The sequence below is a fragment of the Polyodon spathula genome, chromosome 22 (genome assembly GCF_017654505.1).
Source record: "Polyodon spathula isolate WHYD16114869_AA chromosome 22, ASM1765450v1, whole genome shotgun sequence".
Taxonomy (NCBI): Eukaryota; Metazoa; Chordata; class Actinopteri; order Acipenseriformes; family Polyodontidae; genus Polyodon; species Polyodon spathula.
This window is the reverse complement of record NC_054555.1, coordinates 11,685,587-11,712,600: the sequence shown is the minus strand read 5'-3', so window position 1 is coordinate 11,712,600 and position 27,014 is coordinate 11,685,587. Positions and strand designations below refer to the sequence as shown.

The 27,014-nt window shown below is 36.6% G+C and overlaps 1 protein-coding gene across 1 annotated transcript in view; it reads left to right on the top strand.

Moving 5' to 3' along the window:
* The window catches only part of LOC121297123 (teneurin-2-like), a 483,736-nt gene that overhangs the window by 62,415 nt on the left and 394,307 nt on the right, over window positions 1-27,014 (top strand). The window lies entirely within an intron of this gene.

Genomic DNA, 27,014 nt, shown 5'->3' with positions numbered 1-27,014 from the left:
CTTGATTGACCTGGCTGTGTGGCATGGAGCATTGTCCTGCTGGAAAAGGAAAACAATCCTCAGAGTTGGGGAACATTGTCAGAGCAGAAGGAAGCAAGTTTTCTTCCAGGACAACTTGTACTTGGCTTGATTCATGCGTCCTTCACAAAGACAAATCTGCCCGATTCTAGCCTTGCTGAAGCACCCCCAGATCATCACCGATCCTCCACCACATTTCACAGTGGGTGCGAGACACTGTGGCTTGTAGGCCTCTCCAGGTCTCCGTCTAACCATTTGATGACCAGGTGTTGGGCAAAGCTGAAAATTGGACTCATCAGAGAAGATAACCTTACTCCAGTCCTCTACGGTCCAATCCTTATTGTCTTTTGCAAACCTCAGCTTGGCTCTTCTTTGCTTCTCATTGATGAAGGGCTTTTTTCTAGCTTTGCATGACTTCAGCCCTGCCCCTAGGAGCTTGTTTCGAACAGTCCTCGCCGTGCACTTCACCCCAGCTGCCGTTTGCCATTCTTTTTGTAGGTCACTTGATGTCATCCTATGGTTGCTGAGTGACATTCGAATGGCGGTCATCCCGGTCAGTGGAGAGTCTTTTTCACTCTCTGCCAGTCTGTAGTTTTGTTGTCCCCAATGTGTGCTGCTTGACCTTGTTCTTATGAACCGCCGTCTTTGAAATTTTAAGGATGGAAGCAACCCGACGCTCACTGTATCCCTCTGCCAGTAAAGTCAGAATTGAACCCTTCTTTTCCTAACTCAAAACTCTTTGTGCATGGTCAATAGTTATTTTTTGATTCCAATTACTTTTGAGGTACTACTAGCACTGTTTTGCCATCCAGCTGGTCCTATTGCAAGAGGATAGTGATGACCACAAGAGTGGTTTTTATACTTTTCCTCGTTAAATAAGATTTGGTTCAGGTGATCCCCTAATCAGTACTTCATTCAGTAGAATGAGGTGTTCCTGTGTTGGAAGTCATCAGACACTGGAATGGAATGGCTGCCATACATGTAGAGATGCTGATTTAATAAAAATTTGCAGTGGTCTCTTAATTTTTTCCAGAGCTGTATATATATATATATATATATATATATATATATATATATATATATATATATATATATATATATATATCTAAAAAGGTAATGTGGTACACAAAAAATGTAGGTACACAAAGATGTGAATAATTGATAATAAATAAATAAATAAAAAACTGGACATTTTGGACTACAATATTGTAAACAACTTTTTATTGCTTCCCGCAGCTGTAAAAATGTAATTTCAAATAATAAAGTGTGGTTATTTGAGTAACCATAGTGGTTCGTAAATTTATACATAATGGTCTGTCAGCAAGGTCCAGTTTTCTAATAAAGTGAACAGGTAGACTGAATAATAGTAAACATCAAGAAACTATATTCTATAATGAAACTGAACCAGATTGAGGGGTGTTGCACTTGAAATAGGGTACTACTGTGGTTTATGTGTGCTCTGCAAATGCAATTGTATTTTTTCCTTTTTGTTAAGTTATTCAGTTACTGATGATTGACAGAGTACCAGGCATTGTGAAAAGACACAACTGTCAGAAGAATCCAAAGTGTACAGACACATGCAATACCAAATTATTAATCCTTTCTGTTTGAAACTAAGCCAGGGATGAATTTACCAGTATTTATATTAGACAAGCTGCTTGTGCAGCCAGGCTAGAACCTTGAGGCACCATCTATTAATTCTTCATAGAAGTTTAGTATATTTATTTTATTAATCAACATACAAAAAAAAAATTCTGTACATTGTGAAACAGAGACTTCCTACAAAATGAAAATCTACAACCCTATTCTATGCCAAAACCTTAAGCCTGTTCTACAGAGAATAGGAAAGAACAACTTCAAAGTGTACAGCCATTCACCTTGATAGCAGGACCACTTGTATCTGGTCATTTGACTGCTAATTATACAAGGTGTCCAATAATATAATATATTATGCCGAATTGGCAAAATATATGATATCATCTGTGATGCCTGACACATTGTAAAAAGCATGTATGACTGTATACAGATTGGACTGCCATCCAGTTTACACTGATATGGAGCAGATTGTATTATCATGACTAGTGCAGCAGCCTACACTATCACATCGATATCGATTTTCCTGCTCTAGTGATAAGTACCTCACAGCATGTGTGCTGTCTTTATCAAGTGCATTTCAGACAGAGAAAGTCATAGTTATCTATTAGAATGCTAACTGGCCTGATAATATCAGCACCTTGTTTTTCAGGGGTTCAGCGACACAAATAAATATTGTGATAAGGAAACATGCAGGCAGATTATACGCAGTTTAAAGTGTGATTCAGAACAAGTCTCGCCATCCATCCAGCTGACTGTTCTGTAGAGACATCAACTTAAAAACCAATCACAGGTTTTCTTTCTATTGTCTGTTACCACATTAAGCAGTGGACGATCTATACCTGACAGATACAGTACTGTGTTATTTTCATGTAACTTGAAAAGTTGTAAAGTTAATAAAATGAATGAAAGAGATCACAGTTGTATCAGTTGTAATGGCATTTATGTGACATTGATTAAAAAAAAAAGATTTTAAATCAGATAGTTAATGGGATGGGATGGACATGATGTGATTTTAGTTGTGCCCATAGGTGCCAGTGTAGTAAAGTTTCTCTATTATAAATTGATAAAAATAGCACCAGGTCTGTAATATTTGAAGTACTGCAGGGCTCTTTGTAAAGATTACGAAAAACCAACATCTCTCCAACAATCCATTTTTAAATTTCTGTTTTGATTGAAACTCCCAATAGAGTTTTTATTTTGATTGCAATACCTGCAGTAATTGAATCCATTGAATCCGCTCCACAAAGCTTAGCTTGTTAAATTAAGATTGGCCACCGCATACATTAGAATCGTTCTTGTCAATATCCACTAGATCCACTTGCATGTTAACAGACCTGACTAATGCATGAGATGATACATAAAACAATAGGAACCCATCAGCAGCAGCAGCTGTCCTTTTTAGCTTAGTCTCTCTTCTGGCTAGAATTAACAGACTGCAGAGCATTCGTTTACATTTGGTTTTCATATAGTCAGTGTGTCTGTGGAGTAAGAAAAATTCATTGATATGTACGTGTTGAACTGTCGCTATAATACCAAAAGTTACACAGGTAATCCATGTCAATTGGTCAGTGTGGAATTGCACAGATGCTTTTTTGATGTGCTTTGTCACTTGATTGTATTATTCTGCTTTCATACTGTAAAAGTGATGACGTCATGCTAGAATTGTGAAGCAATTCAACAGGGGTCCTGCTTCCCTCACATGGCTTCATACAATGCTCCTCTCTTCTGAAGAAAGATGTTCAAGCCCCATTCAAGTTTAATTGCATAAATATTGCAAGATGCTTTTGTTGTACTTAGAAACAGGCTCGCTCAGCGTGAGGACTGAACAATACCATTCACAAAAAATAAAATAAAGCAACTACAATTTGAAAAGGCTGATACGAGGAAATATTCAGTGTAGACACCTATGTCAGCACAACTATGTCTCCCCCCCCCCTGAACAAATGATAGAAGCAGCAATTTTTTTTTTTTTTTTAAATCCGGAAATGGTCCTGAAAAAATAAATCACCTGCAGTTTTCATCAGAGTTGTGCGTTTAACAGAGAATTTGAGCCCAACCTACCACTAAATCAGATCAGTTTTGAAAGGTAATAACTACTTTGATCATGCAGGATTGCTGTCAAGTTCAAAGCAAAGTAAACCTGTTTGAGAGAACACCTTGTGTTATTTATAGTGTCACTTTCAGAACCTTAATCTAAAGTGCTGAATACTGTACATTGTGCTTTTCATCAAGAGATTGTCAGTGAAAATGATGATTGAATGAATGATTGGCAAGTGCTTTCTTTGTACAAAAAACACATCAGTTAGGGTCAAGAATGCCGCTGGTGGTGAATATTGGAACACTTTTAAATGACATTGGTTCCCTTTTTAAATTGTTGATCTGGAGGAAGGATACATGTGTAACTGGCAGTGTTACGGATTCTGACGCCTGTCGGTGTGATGAGGTTTAAAGCTCTAAAACCACACAGTCAAAGAAACCTGTTTCTTTTGCACAGTGGTTAAGACGTTCGCTTGAGGTCTGAGTGTCGCCAGTTATCGCCAAGCCTCTGCCCTGTTTCATTGGTACCATGCAACGAAAAGATTGCCTGCAGACGATTGAAGAGGTTAAAAAGGTGAAGAGTAACTGCAGACTTTAATCTAGTGGTTAACACATAGGCTTGTGGTATGTAGTCGTCCAGCCTCTGCCCCTTTTCACAAGTAGAAGGAAAGATAGCTTTTTAAGATTAATCAGATACATTAGATTCATAACAGACAAATACTATTATTTCTAAAATGGGTATTTTTAATGCTCCATCCTGATTGGTCATATCACCATGGGTCGACATGTCTTTTCAAAAAGGAGCAAATCACTGGTAGCTATCCATACGCCACTAGAAATTTGGAGAAAAAAAAAATACAGACATTGGCATTTATTGCAGTAAACTTGACTGATGAGATTTATGTAGATGTCGACCTTTTGTGAAACTAAAGCGTATATGAGATATTGAATGAGTGAATTGGACACCAATGACTAAAGTAGTGAAAAAAGGTAAAAGCAAGTATTCAAATCAATTCAGAACTTGCCCGGAATGACAGTGTTTTCTTATCCATTCTGAAAATAGTAAAAAAAAAAACTATTAAAATCTTATACTTCCCACTTTTTATAAAGCCTGTCCCTTTTGTTTATTTATGTATTATTTTCCTTGTTATTATGTATATATGAATGTTGTACTCTGTATTATTATTGTTTTTGTGTAAATATAAGTATTATTTGTTTTCTTTAGTGGTGCTATTGTTATTTGGCAAGGATTGGGTTAACTCCTCATCCTAATCAAACACGGAAAGAATGTAGCAGGTGTTTAGGAGTTAATTGATTGTCAATTTTCTAGTTAACTCCTAGCCACCTGGTATATAAGGGCCCAACTCCACCTGTGTAAGGTTGGAGTGGTTTGGACAGACACAGAGAGTACATTTTTACGATTGCGACCTGAAATATTGTATATATAGATACTCCTGATATGCATTGATTTGTGTTTTGTTTCTTTGGCCCTCGAGTCCATTTATTTATGTTTTAAAAATAACTTTTTTGTTAATTAAATGTTTTTCCATTTTTTTATTATTTTTTTTCTTCAACTTAGTTAGTTAACCCATGTTATAGTGCAATAAGGCACTTAAGGATGTGTGATATACTCTAATATCACCAAGGCCCAGGCAGTTGAAGCAAAGCACCTGGGGTATGGTGATATTAGAGTATATCACACACCCTGTTGTTCCTTATTGCTTACATATGTTACACTCCCCCTTTTCAGTGCAAGTGTGTATAAGAAATCACAATTAAAAAAGAACCATACACAATGCCTAATAGGGGATGGATTACTTCACTGTCTTAATACATTTCTATGGAGAATAACTATGTTTTAAGATGCCATTAAAACAAATGCACTGTACAGAATCATGCTACTAACAACACCTAGGAAGAATAAGTCAGGTAGCAGGTACTGATTTATTCTGTCATCATTCTTGTTATCAGCGTCCCTTGTTGCTTTTGTTCCATGTGTTTTTAACTGAAGTAATATTTATGTGTAGAGCAAAATAAAGGAGCACAATGCTACCTGTAAAAAGATAGAATAAAGGCAACATAGTCTCTTTAGCTGAGAAGCCTTCTAATCAAAAGCACAGTGCTTATTATCTCAGCAAATGATTAACATGTAATACCTTCAGAGTTATTCATACTACCAAGAACTATTATCACAACTGTAATTTGAAATAACAGACTTTTTTAAATGTGTTGGTATGTAGCAATTACAGAGACATAGGTGGAAGCTCAATATTTGATATTTGTGTTTCCTTTCCTAACAATTTTCAAGGTCAACCACTTCTCCTGTGGTGTTATTATTGGTCAGTTTCCCGTTGATATGGGAAACATATGCTTATTGACCCCAGCGCGAGCTGTCAAACAAAAGGTATTCCAATCGTACCACACGTTGTTGCCATCTTCTCTTACTCACTTTTCAGATGGAAAAAAAATCCTCACCTGAGATTATAAAAGATATTCTCTATTTTATTAACCTCAACGATAGATACACCTTCCACCCATTTAGACAGCACCATCATCACACTGCCGCTGTTAAAATAGTTGTGTTTGGTTTGCTAAAGCTACTTAACAGATTTGTTACATAGAGAGGAAACAATACTGGGAAGCTGAAAAGGAAACTTGGTTTGTAATATGAGGAAAAACATAAAGTGCAAAATCTTTATTTAACAGTTGTCGTGACACATTTTAGCTACCGGCTGCATCTCTGAAGCACGACTCATTAATTAACAGTGAAGATGGATATTGTGGTAAGGAGAATCAGTTAGAGACACAGTACTACTGTTAAGACACAGTGAATAGTTGCCTGGTGACAACAAGTACAGATCTTCTCTACAAAAACAAAAAAGGTACCTACTTTCTTACTTCCTATTATTGTACGAGATTAGTAAGGGGTAAAGAAGGACATGTTTAGGGAGAATTGATATATATATATATATATATTATATATATATATTATATATATATATTATATATATATATATATATATATAGAAAGTAAAACAATTACAATTTCTAGAAACCCCCTCTAATGTTTATGATAGTATGAAGATATATTTTCATATCTTCTATGCATAGTAAATTATAATTTGAAGTAAGCTTGCAGCACTTTTCTTTACCATGAAATGTGAAACTAGGCAACCTGGCATAACTTTGAGCTGAGAAGATGTCCTCAATGAAGAATACAGATTTTTAGGTTTTTTTTTTTAATTGTGTATTTTAGAACAGGACAAAAAGGAGAAAAAAATCCTACGTTATCCGTGGAGGACACCTTCACATGTCAGGCGGTTGAGAAAGCCAGGCTGCATTGTCATGTTTCAAGCAATGTTACGGGAAAGAGCTCTGGAGAAGCATTACATTATTATATTATTTTAAGGTTTTGTTGTAAAGTATTCATTGACTTACATATTTAGAGTTTTGGGACCAGGGTTGGGGTCAATTCCTGTTTTTCAATTCCCAATTCCAATTTACATTCCCTTTTAATCAGTTCCAACACATCATTGATCAAAATTGCAATTAGCAGTGTTCTGTTCAAATTAGCTTCTCACGGTGGCCACAAATTACTTTTAATTGAAGTCACTGTTAATCAATTCAATTGGCTTCACATTAAAGCAGTTGAACAATCACAACAATTATTATGTCTCTAAAATAGCAATTGATTTTAAAAAGGAAAAGGAAATGGAATTGGAATTGAAAAAAAATGAATTGATCCCAAACCTGTTAGCGACACGCATTTTTAATCTGTTCAAGTTTACAAAGAGGATACACCGTGATCGTTCATGGAGTACTGCAGTTAGTCAATGAAAGATGACAGCCATCTTCATGAGTGAAATAACTACAGCACTCCATGAATGCTAAGCACTGACACAGTCAGACAATACTATCTTAAGAGAATTATTAATCAGATCTGATTCAATATAATATATTTTCATCTATTCATTTCAATGATTTATTTATTGTTTATCTGTTTCTCTGTAACCATTAGTTAAAGTTCAAATACAAGCAAAGCAATGCAAGGGACTCACTTTTTATTGACTTTCTTTTGTTTAAAATACCCTTTTCATGGTTATCTGTCATTGGGGGGGGGGGGGGGGGGTATTGCCAAAAGAGCTTCTGTAGCCCTCCAAAAGCCCTCCTAAACCACAACATTGAGAGAATTCAAAAGGGAGTGCGGCGCTAGGAGAGTGTGTGTCTCTATGGCATGCCCTAAACCACAGCGTTGAAAGAATTCAAGGAGGGAGGGGAGGTGGGGGAGGGGGGGCACTAGGAGAGTGTGTGTCTATAGCTATACGTTTTTGTTTTGACACTTCTTGAAAACTTTTAGGGATGAATGCAGACAGTCACTTGGGAGTGGCATCACAAGATTGTGTTGCTTAAGCTTTTCACTACCTTGAAGTTCATCATGCAGAGTTTTTTATTTTGTCACAAAGTGACTTCCTACATATTGTGAAAATGAGACCAACAACTCTCTAGATAAATCAGTGAATACTGTACATCTGACATTTGATCTTCTCAATATTGACCGAGTTACTGCTACTTTCCTAACTGTTGCACACTCTGTCCTTCACGAGCCAGAATCAGACAGTGATTCCCTAGTGATTTACAGTACTGTAGCAAGTCTGCAGTTAACCCAGACTTTGGGGTGACAGTTAATTACCTTGATCCAGCTTTGGATTGCTGGACTGCTGGACTGGAATCAAGTTTTCTTTAAATAAAGTATGAGCTAAGAGTTGAACTTCGGCTCCCCTGACAGTAATCGTGATTTACAACCCTTCCCAAGGATAGCTTTCAGGATAGCAACTAATGTAGTTCATTCATTTTAAGGGAAAACTGTTGTTTTAAGTACATGTGCATTACTAATTTTCACTGTGCTGTAAGGTAAGGCATGACTTATTTAATTTAGTAAAATAGAAAAAAAAATGTAGGCGTAATCACACTTTCTGTCAAATTGATTTTGCAAAATTTGGGAGCTTTTGTAAACTGAAATCTCCCCTGGGTCCTAAACCCTTCTAGGTACAGACGGAGATTGCAGTAACCACAGACCATACATGATTTTTTCAAAAATGAATGATTTGCTGACATAAAACAGGTTTAAAAACGGGGATCCTGGCAAATAAGGGAGAGTTGACAGGTTTTAACATAAATGGAGTATCTGAAGGGGCAGAAGAAAAGTCAAGTAAGTTAAAACTATATCTTTCATAGCAGTATCCCATCTTTTCTGAATCCAGTGTTATCTGTATTTTCGCAATGTGTTTTTTTTTTTTTTTTTTTTTTTTTTAGCATAATCCTGATAGTTTTTATGAACACATGGGTCATCGAGCAGAGGTCACAAATCAGCTGGCATAAAACCAAAACTGTTTAGAATCAGTAGGCTCTCTGGTGCTAAACTTGCAAAACAGTTTAGCACCAATTTTCAAAATGATTTGCATCCCTGCTCTTGCATCTTTCACCAGGTAAGTTATTAATACATCACGGGTGACAGGGTTGGGATCAATTTCTTTTTTTTAAAATTCCATGTCCTTTTTAAAACCAATTCCCAATTTAAATTCCAGTTAATTTGTAAAGCTTTAGGCAAGGTTCAGATTGATATATTAATACCCTATATATTAATCACCAAATGTATCTATTTAAAGCCTAAACACAAGCACCTCTTTGTCTAAATTTTTCAGTTCTTGGACACAGCAAGACCTCTCCATTTTGCTATTCCATAGTAAAAGACAAGCCTGCTATCATGTCTACCAGCCGGATTCTTACCTTCTCATCTGATTCATAAGAACATAAGAACATAAGAACATAAGAAAGTTTACAAACGAGAGGAGGCCATTCGGCCCATCTTGCTCGTTTGGTTGTTAGTAGCTTATTGATCCCAAAATCTCATCAAGCAGCTTCTTGAAGGATCCCAGGGTGTCAGCTTCAACAACATTACTGGGGAGTTGATTCCAGACCCTCACAATTCTCTGTGTAAAAAAGTGCCTCCTATTTTCTGTTCTGAATGCCCCTTTTTCTAAACTCCATTTGTGACCCCTGGTCCTTGTTTCTTTTTTCAGGCTGAAAAAGTCCCTTGCGTCGACACTGTCAATACCTTTTAGAATTTTGAATGCTTGAATTAGGTCGCCACGTAGTCTTCTTTGTTCAAGACTGAACAGATTCAATTCTTTTAGCCTGTCTGATATGACATGCCTTTTAAGCCCGGAATAATTCTGGTTGCTCTTCTTTGCACTCTTTCTAGAGCAGCAATATCTTTTTTATAGCGAGGTGACCAGAACTGCACACAATATTCAAGATGAGGTCTTACAAGTGCATTGTACAGTTTTAACATTACTTCCCTTGATTTAAATTCAACACTTTTCACAATGTATCCGAGTATCTTGTTAGCCTTTTTTATAGCTTCCCCACATTGCCTAGATGAAGACATTTCTGAGTCAACAAAAACTCCTAGGTCTTTTTCATAGATTCCTTCTCCAATTTCAATATCTCCCATATGATATTTATAATGTACATTTTTATTTCCTGCATGCAGTACCTTACACTTTTCTCTATTAAATGTCATTTGCCATGTGTCTGCCCAGTTCTGAATCTTGTCTAGATCATTTTGAATGACCTTTGCTGCTGCAACAGTGTTTGCCACTCCTCCTACTTTTGTGTCGTCTGCAAATTTAACAAGTTTGCTTACTATACCAGAATCTAAATCATTAATGTAGATTAGGAATAGCAGAGGACCTAATACTGATCCCTGTGGTACACCGCTGGTTACCACACTCCATTCTGAGGTTTTTCCTCTAATCAGTACTTTCTGTTTTCTACATGTTAACCACTCCCTAATCCATGTACATGTGTTTCCTTGAATCCCAACTGCGTTCAGTTTGAGAATTAATCTTTTGTGCGGGACTTTGTCAAAAGCTTTCTGGAAATCTAAATAAACCATGTCATATGCTTTGCAATTATCCATTATCGATGTTGCATCCTCAAAAAAATCAAGCAAGTTAGTTAGGCACGATCTCCCTTTCCTAAAACCATGTTGACTGTCTCCCAGTACCCTGTTACCATATAGGTAATTTTCCATTTTGGATCTTATTATAGTTTCCATAAGTTTGCATATAATAGAAGTCAGGCTTACTGGTCTGTAGTTACCTGGTTCAGTTTTGTTTCCCTTTTTGTGGATCGGTATTACGTTTGCAATTTTCCAGTCTGTCGGTACCACCCCTGTGTCAAGAGACTGCTGCATGATCTTGGTTAGCGGTTTGTAAATTACTTCTTTCATTTCTTTGAGTACTACTGGGAGGATCTCATCCGGCCCAGGGGATTTGTTTATTTTAAGAGCTCCTAGTCCCTTTAACACTTCTGCCTCAGTTATGCTAAAGTTATTTAAAACTGGATAGGAACTGGATGACATGTGGGGCATGTTGTCAGTATCTTCCTTTGTAAAAACTTGTGAAAAGTAATCATTTAACATATTTGCTATTTTTTTTTTCTTCCTCTATGATTTTGCCATTTGTATCTCTTAAACATTTAATCTCCTCTTTGAATGTTCTCTTGCTGTTGTAATATTGGAAAAACATTTTGGAATTGGTTTTAGCTCCCTTAGCAATGTTCATTTCTATTTCTCTCTTGGCCTTTCTAACTTCCTTTTTGACTTGCATTTGCAGTTCTGTGTACTCTTTCTGTGTACTTTCTTTTTGGTCCTTTTTTAATGCTCTGTAAAGTGCCTTTTTTCGCTGAATATTTTTTTTTAATTGATCTATTAAACCATTTTGGCAATTTAGTTTTACATTTAGATTTGTCTACTTTAGGGATATAATTGTTTTGCGCCTCTAGTACTACGTTTTTGAAGAACAACCATCCTTCTTCTGTGGGTGTTTTCTCTATTTTACTCCAATCTACTTCTGTTAGTCTCTGTTTCATACCTTCATAGTTTGCCTTTCTAAAATTGTAAACCTTAGCTTTAGTCTTTACTTTTGAGGATTTAAAAAACACTTCGGATGAAAGCCAGCAGCCAGCTCCCTCAACCACAGCCATCCAGCCAGCGATCCAAACCCCATCTCAGCAACCCCACAATTGCTTCATTACAAGGACTGGCTGATTTTAAACATGTCATTAAAATAGGTCCCCAGATTCCATCAGCTAGTTCCCGCAGCAGCAGCAGAATCTCTTCAAATCCCTCGATTCCAGGCCCTGATATTTAAATAAATTCCACACTCTCCAACCTGCTTTAATCTGCTCGGAGCTCAGAGCAGCCGCATTGACGACATCTACAAGGTCTTCTTATCCCACAGTGTGGTCTACCTTCTCAAATTGCTGTGCCCAAAATCAAATTCAGCCCATTCAGTTTAACCAGGACTGAATTTTAGCTTTTGTAGTCCACAGAAAAGACTCCTTAAACCTCGCACCAGCTCCCTAAACCTTGCACCAGCAACCATTAAGACTTATCTCCAGAATCCAATTCCACTATCGCCTCATGTCCGTACTATCTCAGACCCTATTATCAGTCCCAGCATGACGCTTAGAGGGATAGCAAAAACTTCAGCCCGTTTCCATGTCTCGGTTACTTACAGTGCCGAGGAAAAGTTTGTGAACTCCTTAGGATTTTCACATATCTCACATATTTCAAACCTAAAATGTTATTAGATCTTAATCTAAGTCCTAATAATAGATAAAGATAACCTCAATAAACAAATGACACAAAAAGAAGACTTTTTCAACATTTATTTTTCCACAAATGATTCAACATTCATATCCATGTGTGAAAAATTATGTGAACCTTTAGATTCAGTAACCGGTGGCACCCCCTTGAGCAGCAATGACTTCAACTAAGTGTTTCATTGAGGAATTTTGACCCATTTAACTCGATGACATGTGAGGGCTTCCTTGCTTGAACAGCTCGTTTCAAATCTTGCCATAACATTTCAATGGGGTTTAGGTCCGGACTTTGACAAGGCCATTCAATGGGGTTTAGGTACAGACTTTAACTAGGCCATTCTAAAACGTGGAATTTCTTCTTCTGCAGCCATTCTTTTGTAGATCTGCTTGTATGTTTAGAATCATTGTCTTACTGCATGACCCACGTTCGGTTCAGCTTCAGCTCACGGCGGATGGCCTGATATTCTGCTCTAGAATCTTCTGATACAATGCAGAATTCATGGTTGTGTCAATGATGGCAAACCATCCAGGTCCTGAGGCAGCAAAGCAGCCCCAAACCATCACACTCCCACCACCATGCTTGACGCTTGAGATGAGGTTCTTCTGTTCAAACACACTGTTTGGTTTTCACCAAACATAACTTGTCTTATTGAGGCCAAAAAGTTATACCTTTGACTCATCTCTCCAGAGAACATTCTTCCAGAAGTCTTGTGGATCATCTATGTGCTCTTTGGTGAACTTCAGACATGCAACAATGTTCTTTTTAGAAGCAGTGGTTTCCTCCTGGCTATCCTTCCATGAACACCATTCTTGTTCAGTCTTTTTCTGATAGTTGAGTCATGAACACTCATATTAGCCAAGGCTAGAGTGGCCTGTAGATCCTTGGATGTTACTCTGGAGTTCTTTGTGACTTCCTTGATTATTTTCCAGTTTATTCTTGGAGAGATTTTGAACTTTCTCCATTTGTGGACTATCTGTCTGACAGTGGATTGGTGGAATCCCAAATCCTTAGAAGTGATTTGATAACCCTTTCTGGACTGATGAACATCAGTAACTGTTTTTTCTGAGGTCCTCAGAGATTTCTTTTGATTGTGGCATGACGTGTTTCCACACACCTGTATGTAGAGACCAAACTCACAAAGTTTCTGATCTTTATACAGGGTGGAGCCTCCCAAACTCACCCCTGAAGATCTACCTAATTATTTAAACACCTGATTCTAATTATTTCCTTAATTGATCTGATAAAACCAGGGGTTCACTTACGTTTTCACATAACCTGAATCTTAATTACTCATTGTTTGTCTTATTCATACATCATTTTGTCTCAAAAGATGTGGAATTTTAATATAAACCTTATTGGATATTTAAGAAAATACTATCCTATAAAGGCTACCATGGTAAAACTATGGAATTTCCATAATTATCATTGGGTTTCACAAACTTTTTCTCGGTAGACCTCTCACTGATTCTACCTCTGAAAGGTTCTTTTTCCCCTTTCTCCCTTCTTCAGTTTCCTGAGATGTGCTCAGAAAGATAATTTACTGTTCCATCAGTCTCCAGCTTCCCTTCCCTCAGCATCCATTCCAGTGATATTTGTTTAGTACCTGAATCCCATTTCATCCTCCTCCTTTACACCTCCAGAACGGATCAATTGCACCAAGAACAATTCATCCAATTTTCCAAACTTAACTCCACGATATGCCCATATACATCCATGCCAAGGTACGTATCCCAGAAGAAACCTTTCCTCCCATTGGATCCTCTGTTCATCGACAGTTCAAGCTCAATGGTATCCAGGCAACCTGGCCTCCCTCATCTGTAGAGCAGGGCTACCACCTCAATTCTATACTCCCTGTTCTTTCAGGATAGGAACAGCCACCTCAGCAGCTAAAGCTAATGTCAGTCAACATCTGTGGCTAACCGGGGGTCCATATTTTTGGTGATAGTGAGACACACAACACCCGTGAGCCTCCATTGAGGGAGGTTCTCACCACGTGAGTCAGAGGGGAACCCCGGCTAAGCACTCTACTTCTCCTCACCGGGATGAGGATCTACTCTAATTCCCTTAATCAAATTCAGGATGCAGTCTGCTCCTGCTCCAAGCAATCAAGTCCCAAACTAACCAATCTCCAGCCTTGGAGGCAGCACCTCTTCCCAGCAAGGCTCCAGCGCGACGAGACCCCTCTTTTCTATTCTATCCTATCCCATGGGGCTGCTCAGCGAAAGCATTCCAAGCCTCAAAACTCTCGACTCAGCCCCTGCTGTCGCCACGTGAATTGGAATTGATATTTTAGAGACATAATAATTGTTGTGATTTGTTCAACTGCTTTAATTTGAAGGCAATTTAATTTACATCTGAACAGAATATTTTGTATTGCAATTTTTTCCATGACATGTTGTAATTGATTAAAAAGCAATGGGATATGGAATTTGGAATTGGTTTTAAAAAGGAATTGGGAATGCACATGGAATTGAAAAACAAGAATTGATCCCAGTGATGTGTTGATAAATAATTGTAATTCAACCCATCATTGCAAGTACTTGAAGCCCCACTTTGAAGTTTGTCAGTCTATGATTGTAATAGCAGTGAACAGATTATTGCTCTGGTTAACTAACTGCAAAGTTTAAAACCTCAGTTCAGACCAGTGAGGTCACTGTTAAACATAATATTAGAGTACTGTATTTATGATTTCTAATTCCAACTGAAGTCATTTTTTGTTTTTAAATTCATGAGATATATTGGCTCTTGGGGGTGAACTAAAGTTACTTTCAGTAGGAACAAAATCAACTGTGAAATACAGAGCAAAGTCAGAGTCTTCTGCAAGATGAAGAGAGAATGCAGACCGACTGCAAATAACATAATTTGCCACATGGCAGTATATTTATAAGCCATCGACTGATGTGCATGTTCAAAAAGCCAGTTCTGTGTGCATACTTTCACAGCAGCAGATGTGAAAAATGTATTGAACATGCTGCGAGCAATAGGACAGCTGGTTACAATGCTGTGCTTCTTTCTTCCCTGCATATCTGGACATGAATACCACAATGTTAACAGCAAAGGATGAATCCCATTCAATTTAAGTTGAAATGAGACTCTCCAGGATAGCAGAGCCCCTTCTAAGATCACAAAGTGGGTCCAGGCTGTGCTTCATATCCTGTCATTGTAGCCAACCATGAAGTTAGATTACGAGGCTCTTCACAGAGAAGCATGAGCATGCTGGATTAAGGTATAATTGAGCAATATGCAAGGTAACATTATAGATATAGAAATATAGGAAATAGTTTGTGGATAATAGGAATGATTTAGGCAACAAATAGAAGTCTGGTCAGAAATTTATCCGCAGGCAGGTTATGCTTTTATGGAGTAATCCAATTGCAATTTTTTTGCAGTTTTCTGTGATGCACTGGAGATACAAATTCTGACCCTTACAAGTGAGAAGAGGTCAAAAACTCATTGATAACTGTAACTGCTTGTCCTGCAACATGCTCATAATGGTGAGGTAACCCTATTTTATTAACTGGTGTGCAATCATTTTACAAAACAATAAAGCTATACTGTAAAAGTGAGGCATGAAACAATAACATTTGAACATAATACAGTGCTCACCCTTCATAATACTATAGTTGGGAGCCATATTGTTACAGGGTAGAGTCACGCCTCAAGCTGTTATCGGCAGGAAAGAGACCCAGAGACAGAAAGCTGCAATTTAAGCGTGTATGCACATGTTCATTTAACAAAAAATAAACACGTAAACAGGAACACAATAAACATGGCATGAGGGCCAAAATAAAAGCTTCAAACTAAAGAACAAATCACTTCTAGGCTGAGCATGAATCCATAAGTTTACTGTTCGGAGTTGTTCAGGATAGAGGGAAGGAAAAATAGCTTTAATTGACCCCCTTTCTTTATTAAATGCCCATTCATTTAGTGTTAAAAAAATTCCACTGTAACGGACATGCAATATGAAAATAAAAGTATTTTAAAGATAAACTTTTATTTACAGTGAGTGCGATACAGTGTGTAGTGTCTTTTCTTTTACCGTGGTAAATTAAATATGGAATGCCTTATCATGCAAGCACAAATGAAAATAAAGAACATTGTATTTAAACACTTGATTCTTGATCAATAATATAATGTACTCGGGGTAGTTCTAAATGTGTTTATATGAATACTTTGTACCCCATGAATTTATATTTTTAAAAAATCTGGTTGACGTTCATTGATATGTGTTCTTAGTCTTTTTATGGTTTCAAACACATGAATATTTGGCATGTTTAATAAAGTCACAATCATACTGGGGCTGTCTCTGAGCAAAACTAAGCAATGTGGAATTAGTGTAATGAAGCCAAGATAAAAATTACCTCTGTGGTATACCATGGGTAAATACAGTGCGTTTACACGAACATACGAATTCCGGTATTTTTCCGAAATATATTGTTTACCGAAAACTAATTCTGACATCAAAAGTCATGTAAACATCAAAAGAAAACATTATCATAATTCTAGTTGTTTACACAGAAATTGGCTATACCATTGAAGCAGCAAATTAATTCTAGCTAGGTAAAATACAATGAGAATTTTACACTGCCATATGGTATAGTACCATAGAAAAGGACAAGCTGTTGCAAGGAGTGGACAGTATGCACAGGTGGGGGAATAACAGCAAGATTGATTTATAGAAGAACAATCTGTTGAATACAGTATAAGAATGTGTAGTGTTGTATAAAATACCTGATAATTCATGCCTTAGTTTTGCTGCAGACTGAACCGAGCCCTGTCTGCGTTGTTTTCAAAAAAAGAAAATCTGATTCAGTTTTCTGAATACCATAGTTTGCGTACTGATTGAGTATCTTATATTTGGTTTAAGTTTTTCTTTCTAGTTTAGTAGATGGATAGATATGTTTGTTTTTTTCTTCAGTGGAATGATTTGGAATCCGTTCACCAGCTATCTGTATATCAAGACAGATATCTTACCATATGCTGGAGATGGATTACTAGTATTGAAGCAGATGTCAAGATGGCATCACTTTATGTTACTGAAGCAAGGTTCCAGGATTTTACAAATAGTTGGGCTGTTCAGCAATATTACAATACAATTATATTTGCCATGCGCTGTTTCGTTGCCACCCAGTATTATATTCATTCAAGAAATTTAGGTCATCATTATTATTATTATTATTATTATTATTATTATTATTATTATTATTATTATTATTATTATTATTAAAAGATCTAAATTTAAGAAACTTTGTCAACTGTTGATACAATGTTAGTCTTATATATATATCTACATATATATAGGTATATATATATATATATATATATATATATATATATTATATATATATATATATAACAACAAAAAAAGTTGATTTCCATTTGGTTTTAAATTCTTTCCTCTGCACTTGTATTCTTTTTTTAATGATCAGAACCTTTGAGGAAAGCATTCAGCCATGAAATAGATTACCCATGGGGCTTTGCAATCACCCACATTACAGCCAAATCCACATTGATTCATCCTTGCCATCAGAAATATTGCATGTGGCAGATTGACCTTTGGAAACAAGCTTACAAATTCACATCGATTCTTACACAGCCTCCTGTCTAATTCCAGATTAGCTATTTATAATTCACAAAGGGTGTGTGATAATATTTTTTTTTGACAAATACAACTACATCAACTTTCCAAAAATATATAGTTCATGGCCTACAAAGTTTGGTTGGGAAGCCTTTTTTTCAATTCATGGTTTTCTCTCAACCAGAAACGTCTGAAGGGTTTGCTGCAGAGATGCAGTTCTGGGGAGGGGCTTCAGTTGGAAGGGGGGCCATTGAGGAAGAACAGACCTGGCTACTGCTAATGAATCCATTCATCTGAGGAGTTTATAATGTATGGGCATTGCTGTACATGCTGTTTGTGCATTTAGTAGTGCTGAAATATCACACTTTATAATAATACCAAAAGATCTGCTTATTTAATTGTAATGAAACTTGTAAAGGACATTCTATAGCTATTAAAAGTGTTACAATCTGGGGGTATATGGAGGCCCCTGTCTGTCACTATTCTCTCCATCTGTTTGTATTGAAATATGGAGAGATACAGTAGTTTGTCTGTCTATCCATTTGTTATACTTGCATTTTTCAAGACTTTTACGTTTGGAGTGTAAATGTATGTTACAAAGCAGTTCTACTGGTTAGTAGTGGTTTAAAGTCACGTTTAGCACAAATTATAATTTTTGAGAAAAGGTCCTGCACTTTTTTTTTTTTTTAATGAAACACAAAAATCTTTTTTTTTTTTTTTTTTTTATGCAGGAATGTGCCTTTTCATTCACTGTATCATATCAATATATTTTCACTGGTCTTTGTCAGAATGTTAAAGTCTTTTCTTGATTGTTTGTCAAGAAAAGGAAAGTGCAGGTTTAAGTGGGTAGAGCAAAAAAGCCACTTTTTTCTGTTAACAGTTTTTTTTTTTTTTTTCTCGAAGTACCCACTTTCATGCTTTATTATTAATACAGTGTATAGCCCGTTTTTCTTGAAATCAAATTAAATACCACATAGGACTCCTGGAATAAAGCCGGTTATTGCAGTGTGATTTTCCATGATAGTGTGATGAGGGGGTAAAGAAATAATTACGGTATTTATGCTGGAGTGCCTGGTTTAATTTTTGCCTAAAGCTGCTTGACTAGACTTTTGTGTCGAGGGATAGGAAGCAAAAATGACTCCATTTAAAATCTAACATTTAGGTATCGGTCTGAAAAAATATCCAATTATTTTTTCTGCTTGTATTGAACTACAGTACTTCAGAAGAATCCTGTTCGCTTCAAAATTATTGATAGATATATTATTTGAATATTATATGTTCTACACTGGTATGATCGGTTTTTAGTTTTTATTCAGACTCAAATGTGCAGGTGAGTTGGATAATACTATTCAGAGTTTCTTTTCTTTTTTTTTTTTTTAACAGTAAGTAGTTTACAACGTGTCGGTCTCATTAGAGAGATAATTGAACAGAGGTTTGGTATGTTGGTGATAGCTCAGGCATTCCCTCTAAGCTTTTTAGATACTGAGAAACTTGCCATTTTGACTGAGAAAGGGTCAATTATCAGTGAGAAACTTTTGGCCAAGCATTAACCCTTTTGATATATTTTTGAAACAATATTCCAACACAAGTATCTCAACAATTTTACAATTTACTTAAAATTTAAACATGACATTTATTGTGGCTCTGCCTCTGAATCTGAAACATCCTCTGATCCTAGCAGCCCTGTCAGTTGTTATCATAGATATAGACTGTATGCTTAACTGTGGCCTGCATAAAATTACTTTATACTCCTGCATAAAATATTGGTGTCAGATGTAACTATCTTTAGGGCTACTAATTGTTACATTCTTGGGAATACCAAATTCCGTTTTTCAAAAATGGCCAATTCCATTTGTTCCCACTTTCTATCAACGCATTAAATATAAATATAGCATTTGAACATAAATATGATGTTGCTACTTAAAATAAGTAAATTTAATAAATATTACCACAATTTTTTTTTTTCAATCAGACTCTTTTTGCTGTAATAGTAAGTAAAGCACCTGAAGACACTTCAATCATGTGATAATGTTTATAGGCATCACTTGGCTCATTGCTGGCATTAAAATAAGCAAGAAAACCAAAGAATTTACAGTTTCCACTAACTAAATAGTTCAGTCTACAAATAAAGGTGTTTTAAAAAAACCTGTATCGCTTATTGCTGACATTTACAATAACAATAAATATGAAACAGTTTAGAAACAGTCCAGCACTGTCATGTGAGTGTAATCCCATGTACAGTACTCCACAAATTAAGTTTAGCATTTTACTGGCATTATAATAATAACCAGGATAAAATATGAAACACTGATAAAGGGGTGTTAACTGACTCGTTGCTCTGAAACAGGTTTACTAATATGTATTACCTGATTGTAATTTAAAGTGTCCCTTTTAATCTAAATGCATAATTAATCCTCTCAATTTTTTCTTTCCTAATTCTGCAGTGTTATTTGCAAGATTTTGAAAGAGGTGTGTCTTCAGACAGAATGTCTTTATGAAACCAACGGTGTGTAGTGTAGTGACTACATCCTTTACACAGTAAAGGGATCAATTTCCTTTAAGGATTATATAGCTAGAAAAATAGTTTTTAGCTCATTTCTTGGTCATGGTTTAAAATTGTTAATTATAGCTTCATTAAAGGCAGATAGGGTGGAAAGAAATAAACTAAACAATAATGAAACACGCAATTAATTTAGCTTGCTTACTTCCAACTGCTCCTCAAACTAGGTGGAATTTTCATAGTCGAGCAGTGAGGACAGAGTTTAAACAACGTGAACACCTGCTGGAGTGTTTTCAAACAATCAACGATTCAGGAGACTTTGACAGCATCACAGTTAGAGAAGCAAATGGTTTTTGCCATAGCCTCAATGACAGAGAGTTTATGTACTTCCTGTACTTGTTCCAAAAGATAATCCTGAAAGTGGATATTTTTTATGGGAAACTTCAGGCAAGAAATATTACATTTGTTGATGCTAATGCAACAGTAACTCAATTTGTTGAACGCATTCAGGACATACGAACATCTGTTGGAACATTAGAATCCAGCCTCCCTGAAAACCCGCCACCAATGCGAAAAAGAAGAGGCCCAAATACCACTGAACATTGTGACACAGCTGCCTCGAAAATTTCATAATCTGTCATGCCAAGGAACGGTTTGCCTTCAGGAAGCACCTTGTTGATGCACAATTACTGCAGAGTGACCATTTTGACAAGAATCAGGTAGATTTCCCAGACAGTGTACTAGAAGAAACAGTTCAAGCATAGCCAATGTTTGGAAAGACCTCTTTATGCATTGACTTACAAACAGTGTTTGAAACTTAAGATTTTAAAAATGCTGAAAATGCATTAAGTATGCTTGAACTGATGATATATAACAACTTGGACAAAACATTTCCGGAGATTACAAAACTACTGAAGATAGTTATTACCACTCCTATGACTACACAGAGGCAGAAAGGTGCTTCTCAATACTGAAACAGATAAAAACCTTCTTGAGAAAAAGTATGAAAACTTAACAATTAAATGCTTTAACCATGTTATCAATTGAAAAAGATATGATGACTGACATTCCTGACTTTAATAATAAAGTAATTGAAAAGTTTGCCACGATAAACCATCGCAGAGCAAACTTTTTGTATCGCTTTCAGCAAGAAAAAAATCCACTAGATAGTGCATCTACCACTAAGGTCGGCCCCCTGGAAGCCACCCCCACGGACCCACCTCGTCAGCTACATCAGAGGTGTGAACACCCAAAAATATTGGCCACCAGCCGCCAATGGTTTCAGCAGAGACATGGAGCAAAGTCACATGATGAATAAACTACCAAAAAAATTAAAAATGGAGATGGTATGTCTTCATCAATCACTGTACACTTGAGTGTGCATTTTTGACTAATGTTCTGATTACTTTTTCACCAGTTTGAAAATGCTTGAGATGATTTCTTAAATGGTCATTTTTTTAAAAGGGAAATAAAACAAAAAACTTCAAAGTGTGAGTATTGTGATTTTTATTTTTATTTACACTTCTAAATAATGCAGGAAGATTGTGCTTCACTGATTTTAGTATCCAATTTTATGCAAGTTTAAAAATGTAAAGTTCATGAGCAGCACCAAGCAGCACTCTATAGAGGCAGAATTGCCAGACGCCTGCTTCGCCCACCCAGTACCAGTAATTGATTTGCTGGTGCCTACAGATGGAAATCAGAGAATCAGTTGCAAGACAGACACAAATATGCTTATGTTAATGCTTTGTAAGAATGCTGTCAAAATAATAGGTTTACCTCAACACACTGGTCTCGATTGAGATTGATATTTATGATAATAACTTGTAAAAGTTAATAACTGAGTGCAAAGGTTGTTGCCAGTTACTGCGAAAAATGCACGCATTTTAGCCTTAGAGGGAATGCTGGTTGGTCCTAATACTGAATGCTGGGGTTGCCTTAATATTGAGGGTGCATTTACATTGCTGTCAACATAAGAATATCTAGGCTGTAAATGTTCCTTTTTACTGAGGTCCTTAAAGCAAGGCTTTAAAGCATGTGTGTTATAGAGAAAGCAGTTCTACAAGTGATTCTGGAATAGGATTTTGAAAATGATGTCTTCATGACAGTAAATCCAGTGTGCTTGATAAGACCAGTGAACAAGGTAATTTGTAGTCAAGGAGTTATATTAGCTTGTGGCTGTTTCTCATAATTGTTCTACAGTACTTTTGCAGCACAGCTAATACAAATTAACAAAAGAGGTCCGCTAGACATTCAAAAGGAAAATGGTACTGGTGAAAATACTGTATTCTGCTGTTTTTTATGTTAAAGGCAGAACAAAAGATGCCCATATTAAATAGCATGTAATAGACGATGTTTATTGTATGCAGGGTCTTATGACCTGTGATCTAAGTTAATATATTTATTATGGCATACTTTATGCGGGCAAGGGTCATTTCAGGACAGACATTAGATGCAACGCCCTACCATCTCCTATTCACACCAAACTCTGTGCTCAGGGTTGTTCATGGGAAACAATACATTTACAGCCTGATCATGCAATTTCTAATAAAAACTATGCCTAACACAAGTCTATAGCTGAAATAGTTTTGGAGTTAACAGTTGGGGGGTTGGAGGGGAATTAACCAAATTTGGATCCCCTCTATAACTTTTGACCCATTGACCCGATCAGGCTGAAAACGTAAATCTTGAGTTTTTTGCCATGAACAACCATGAGCAACTGTAACTGTAACTTTGCTTCTATTATTTTAGGTTAAAAAAATGATGTCAAGACAGACACCCTTATAAAAGTTTACCACAGTAATTTTGACGTTCTCACATGCCTTTCACATGGTATATATGCATTTACCATAGCTTGCCATGTTTCTTTTTTTTTTTTTTTTTGTAATATGCTTTAGCATACCTCTTTATTCTTTATAATGCTAATCTATACTTTGATACATTTTGCTATGCTTTTACTATGGTAAATTTTTACAAAGACACATGTTCTGGCTGCTGTGATTTTATGTTCACTGAATTTACATCTGCTGATTCAGCTATTCAATGTAAACAACCACATATTAATAGAACAAAGATGCTTTCAATGCACAGTGCCTTTCAGATACTCTTATCTAAAGCCACATGCTGGATGGGCAGACAACGGCATTAGCAGCTTTTATGCCGAAGTTAATATATTGCACAGAATGTTCAGTCTTGTGGAAAAATTGTGATTGTTTAACTTTTATGAGCAGTGAAAGCGCAGCTGTCATCCTCTTGAAAGTTAAATGTACTATCTTAGGTCACCAAAAGGGGATACACAATCTTGGGTTTCGAGTGAGCAGAATGCATAATTAGTGGCAAGAAATCATTTTTATCAGTGTTGGCTTTGTCCTTTTATTGTCTTATTTTGTGAACATCCTCATTACTGTATTGTAAAAGGCAGTGATTCATTTGTGTATATTATTACTTTACTTCAAATATGCAGCAGCTAAAGCTTGGTTCTTGGGTGTCAATGTTGGTGTGGTGGTTTGAACCCAGTACTGACAACCATGAGCTTTGTCATAAGTTTACTTTGCTATGCTTCAGTAAAATGTACAATCTCGCACACATATTTCATAGTAAGTCTATGGAGTGGTTTTAACCTTTCTGAGTTGATTTGGTAAGGATTTAATATACAGCACCAGTATTTGCTATTTGCTTTTGTGTCATATAACACCACTGAAGATGATTACATCACTGTGCTACCATCAATTTAATTATACCCTGCTGTTTGTCTGACTAGGGTTTTGCATGTAACTAGAGAACCACTTGTCCAATTGCGATTAAATTTGTTAACAACCTTCTTTAGCAGGCTGTCTGTCTCTAACTATCTGTATGCATGTCAAAGTACATTTGTACTGCACTAACAGAGTATCCCTTATCCAATTGTGATGAAACTTACTAAAGACATTGTTCAACATATAGTAAGTGACAGAATCATGGGGTACTAGTCACAGATGACATTTGTACATGTGTATATTCAATGTACTGTATTTCGTGTGGTGATTTTATTTATATTAATAGCTTGTATTGACAGCCCTGGCAGGGGGTGTATGTCACAGACATACAGTGCCTTTAAAAAGTCTTCACACCCTTGAACATTTTTCACATTCTGTAGCCCAAAAAATAAAATTCAGAATGCATTAAAGTAGGAGTTTGTTTCACTGATCTACACGACATCATCCTCACTTTCAACATGAAAGAACAATTATAGAAAAATTCAAAAAGTAATTAAAAATAAAAAGTCTTGATTGCATAAGTCTTCACACCCTTTGTCATAGCAAATCCAAATTAGCTCAGGTACAACAAATTGTCTTAACAAGACACATAATAAGCTAAATAGAGCCCACCTGTGTCCAATCACAGTAAATGGCAAAACATGCCAAACAAGGAGCTGCCAAAAGAACTCTGGGATAAAGTTATTGAATGGTACAGGTTGGGGGAAGGCTATAAGAAACATTAAATGTCTTTGAATATCCCTTGGAGCACCAAGGTCCATCATTATAAAGTGGAAACAGTTTGGCACCACCAAGACACTGCCTCAATCATGCCGTTCCTCCAAAGTCAGTAGCCGTGGCTTAAGGAAACTGATGAGGGAGGTCACAGTGAGGTGTAAGATTACTTTAAAAGAACTACAGAGGTCTCTGGCTGAGTGTTCAACAATTTCAAGAGTACTCCACAAACATGACCTGTATGAGAGGTTGGCAAGAAGGAAGTCAATGCTGAAAAAAAGCCATATGATGTGCCGCATAGCTTTTGCAAAGAAACACTTAGGTGACACTGCATGCATGTAGGAGAAGGTTTTGTGGTCTGATGAGACCAAAGTGGAAGTTTTTGGTCTCAATGCTAAGCGGTATGTGTGGCGTAAACCAAACATGGCACATCACTCTGCTAAGACTATCCCTACAGTAAAACATGGTTGTGGCAGCATTATGTTTTGGGGATGCTTTGCAGCAGCAGGGACAGGGAGGCTTATGAAGATTGAGGGAAAGATGAATGGTGCAAAGTATAGGCAGATCCTGGAGGAAAACCTGTTCTAGTCTGCCAGAGACCTGGAACTGAGGAGAAGATTCCCCTTTCAGCAGGACAATGATCCTAAGCACAAAGCAAAAGCAGCAATGGAGTGGCTCAGCAAGAGGAAAGTGAATGTCCTTGAGTGGCCTAATCAAAGCCCAGACCTGAATCCTGCAGAAAAGACTTGAAGACTGCAGTCCACAGACGATCCCCAACCAACTTGAAAGAGCTTGAGCTATTCTGCCAAGAAGAATGGGCAAAAACTGCACCACCCTGCTATGCTAAGGTAGTAGACACTTATCCAAAATGACTCATGACTGTTATTGCTGCAGAAGGTTCTTGCACCAAGTATTGACTCAAGGGGTGTGAAGACTTAGGCAATCAAGACTTTTTATTTTTAATTATTTTGTGACTATTTCTATAATTGTTCTTTCACACTGAAAGTGTAGATCAGTGAAACAAACTTTAATGCATTTTGAATTGTATTTTTTAGGCAGTAGAATGTGAAAAATGTTCAAGGGCGTGGAGACTTTTTCAAGGCACTGTACATGTTTCAATATAGTTCCACAGAGTAGCATCTAATAACTTTTGTTGTTCCTTAGACCACATTACATCCAGTTTTCAATCCACCAAACACTGCTCAAGCTTACGAACTTGATGAAAAGAAGATAGTCAGTTGAAACAAATCTGTTGGGAAGAATTGCAAAATACCCCCCTCCCCCAAACTTGTTACGACATCTAGAAGGTTTCATAAATCCATACGCAATTTTTACAGTATATGTTTTTTCATTCCTTGCTCCCATTTCATACAATCTGAATGATTTTAAAATGTCACCTCTTTTGTTAAATGTAATTTTGCCTCAACCAGGTGGTGAGGTGACATTTGCTGTTGCAAAGTTTAAATATTTTATACAGCAGATGGTGAGGGTACCAGATTGAGGAATGCTGCACAGAAAAGCACTGTTTCCTTTATCTTCAGCTTTCAGTACTGTATTAGGAAAGTTACAGGCTTTTGTGTCCATTTGTTAAAAAACTAAATGCATTGGAAACCTCCTACAATAGGAGTGTTAGATTATTTTTCCAGGTGTTGTTGCAAGTAGCCACCATCACTCGTATTAGCTAGTGTGGGAGGATAGTGTGCCTCTATATTCTGAAAATAAACAGTGATCGCAGTTGGACACTGAAACTCTTTTTATCTTGTCTTTTCTGTATACCATGTGACCACGCAGTGTGTGTGTGTGTGTGTGTGTGTGTGTGTGTGTGTGTGTGTGTGTGTGTGTGTGTGTGTGTGTGTGTGTGTGTAACAGATTATTTTAGGATTTATTTTTATTTGGTCTACCACGTGTAATACTCTCAGAGGAAATTCAAGAGGGTTTGAAAGGAAGTGATACATAACTCTTGTCAAAACTAAATAAAATTGTGGAAATTTGTGCCTACTTTCTGATGCTTCTCTTTCTTGAAATCATCTGACACAAATTGTGTACATGTTTTGAACAATTTGTAAATATTAAAATAGTCCAAAATTGGTCCATAAAATAAAGCAAATTAGATCTACTCTGTACTAGTAGTAGTTAACATTTGGC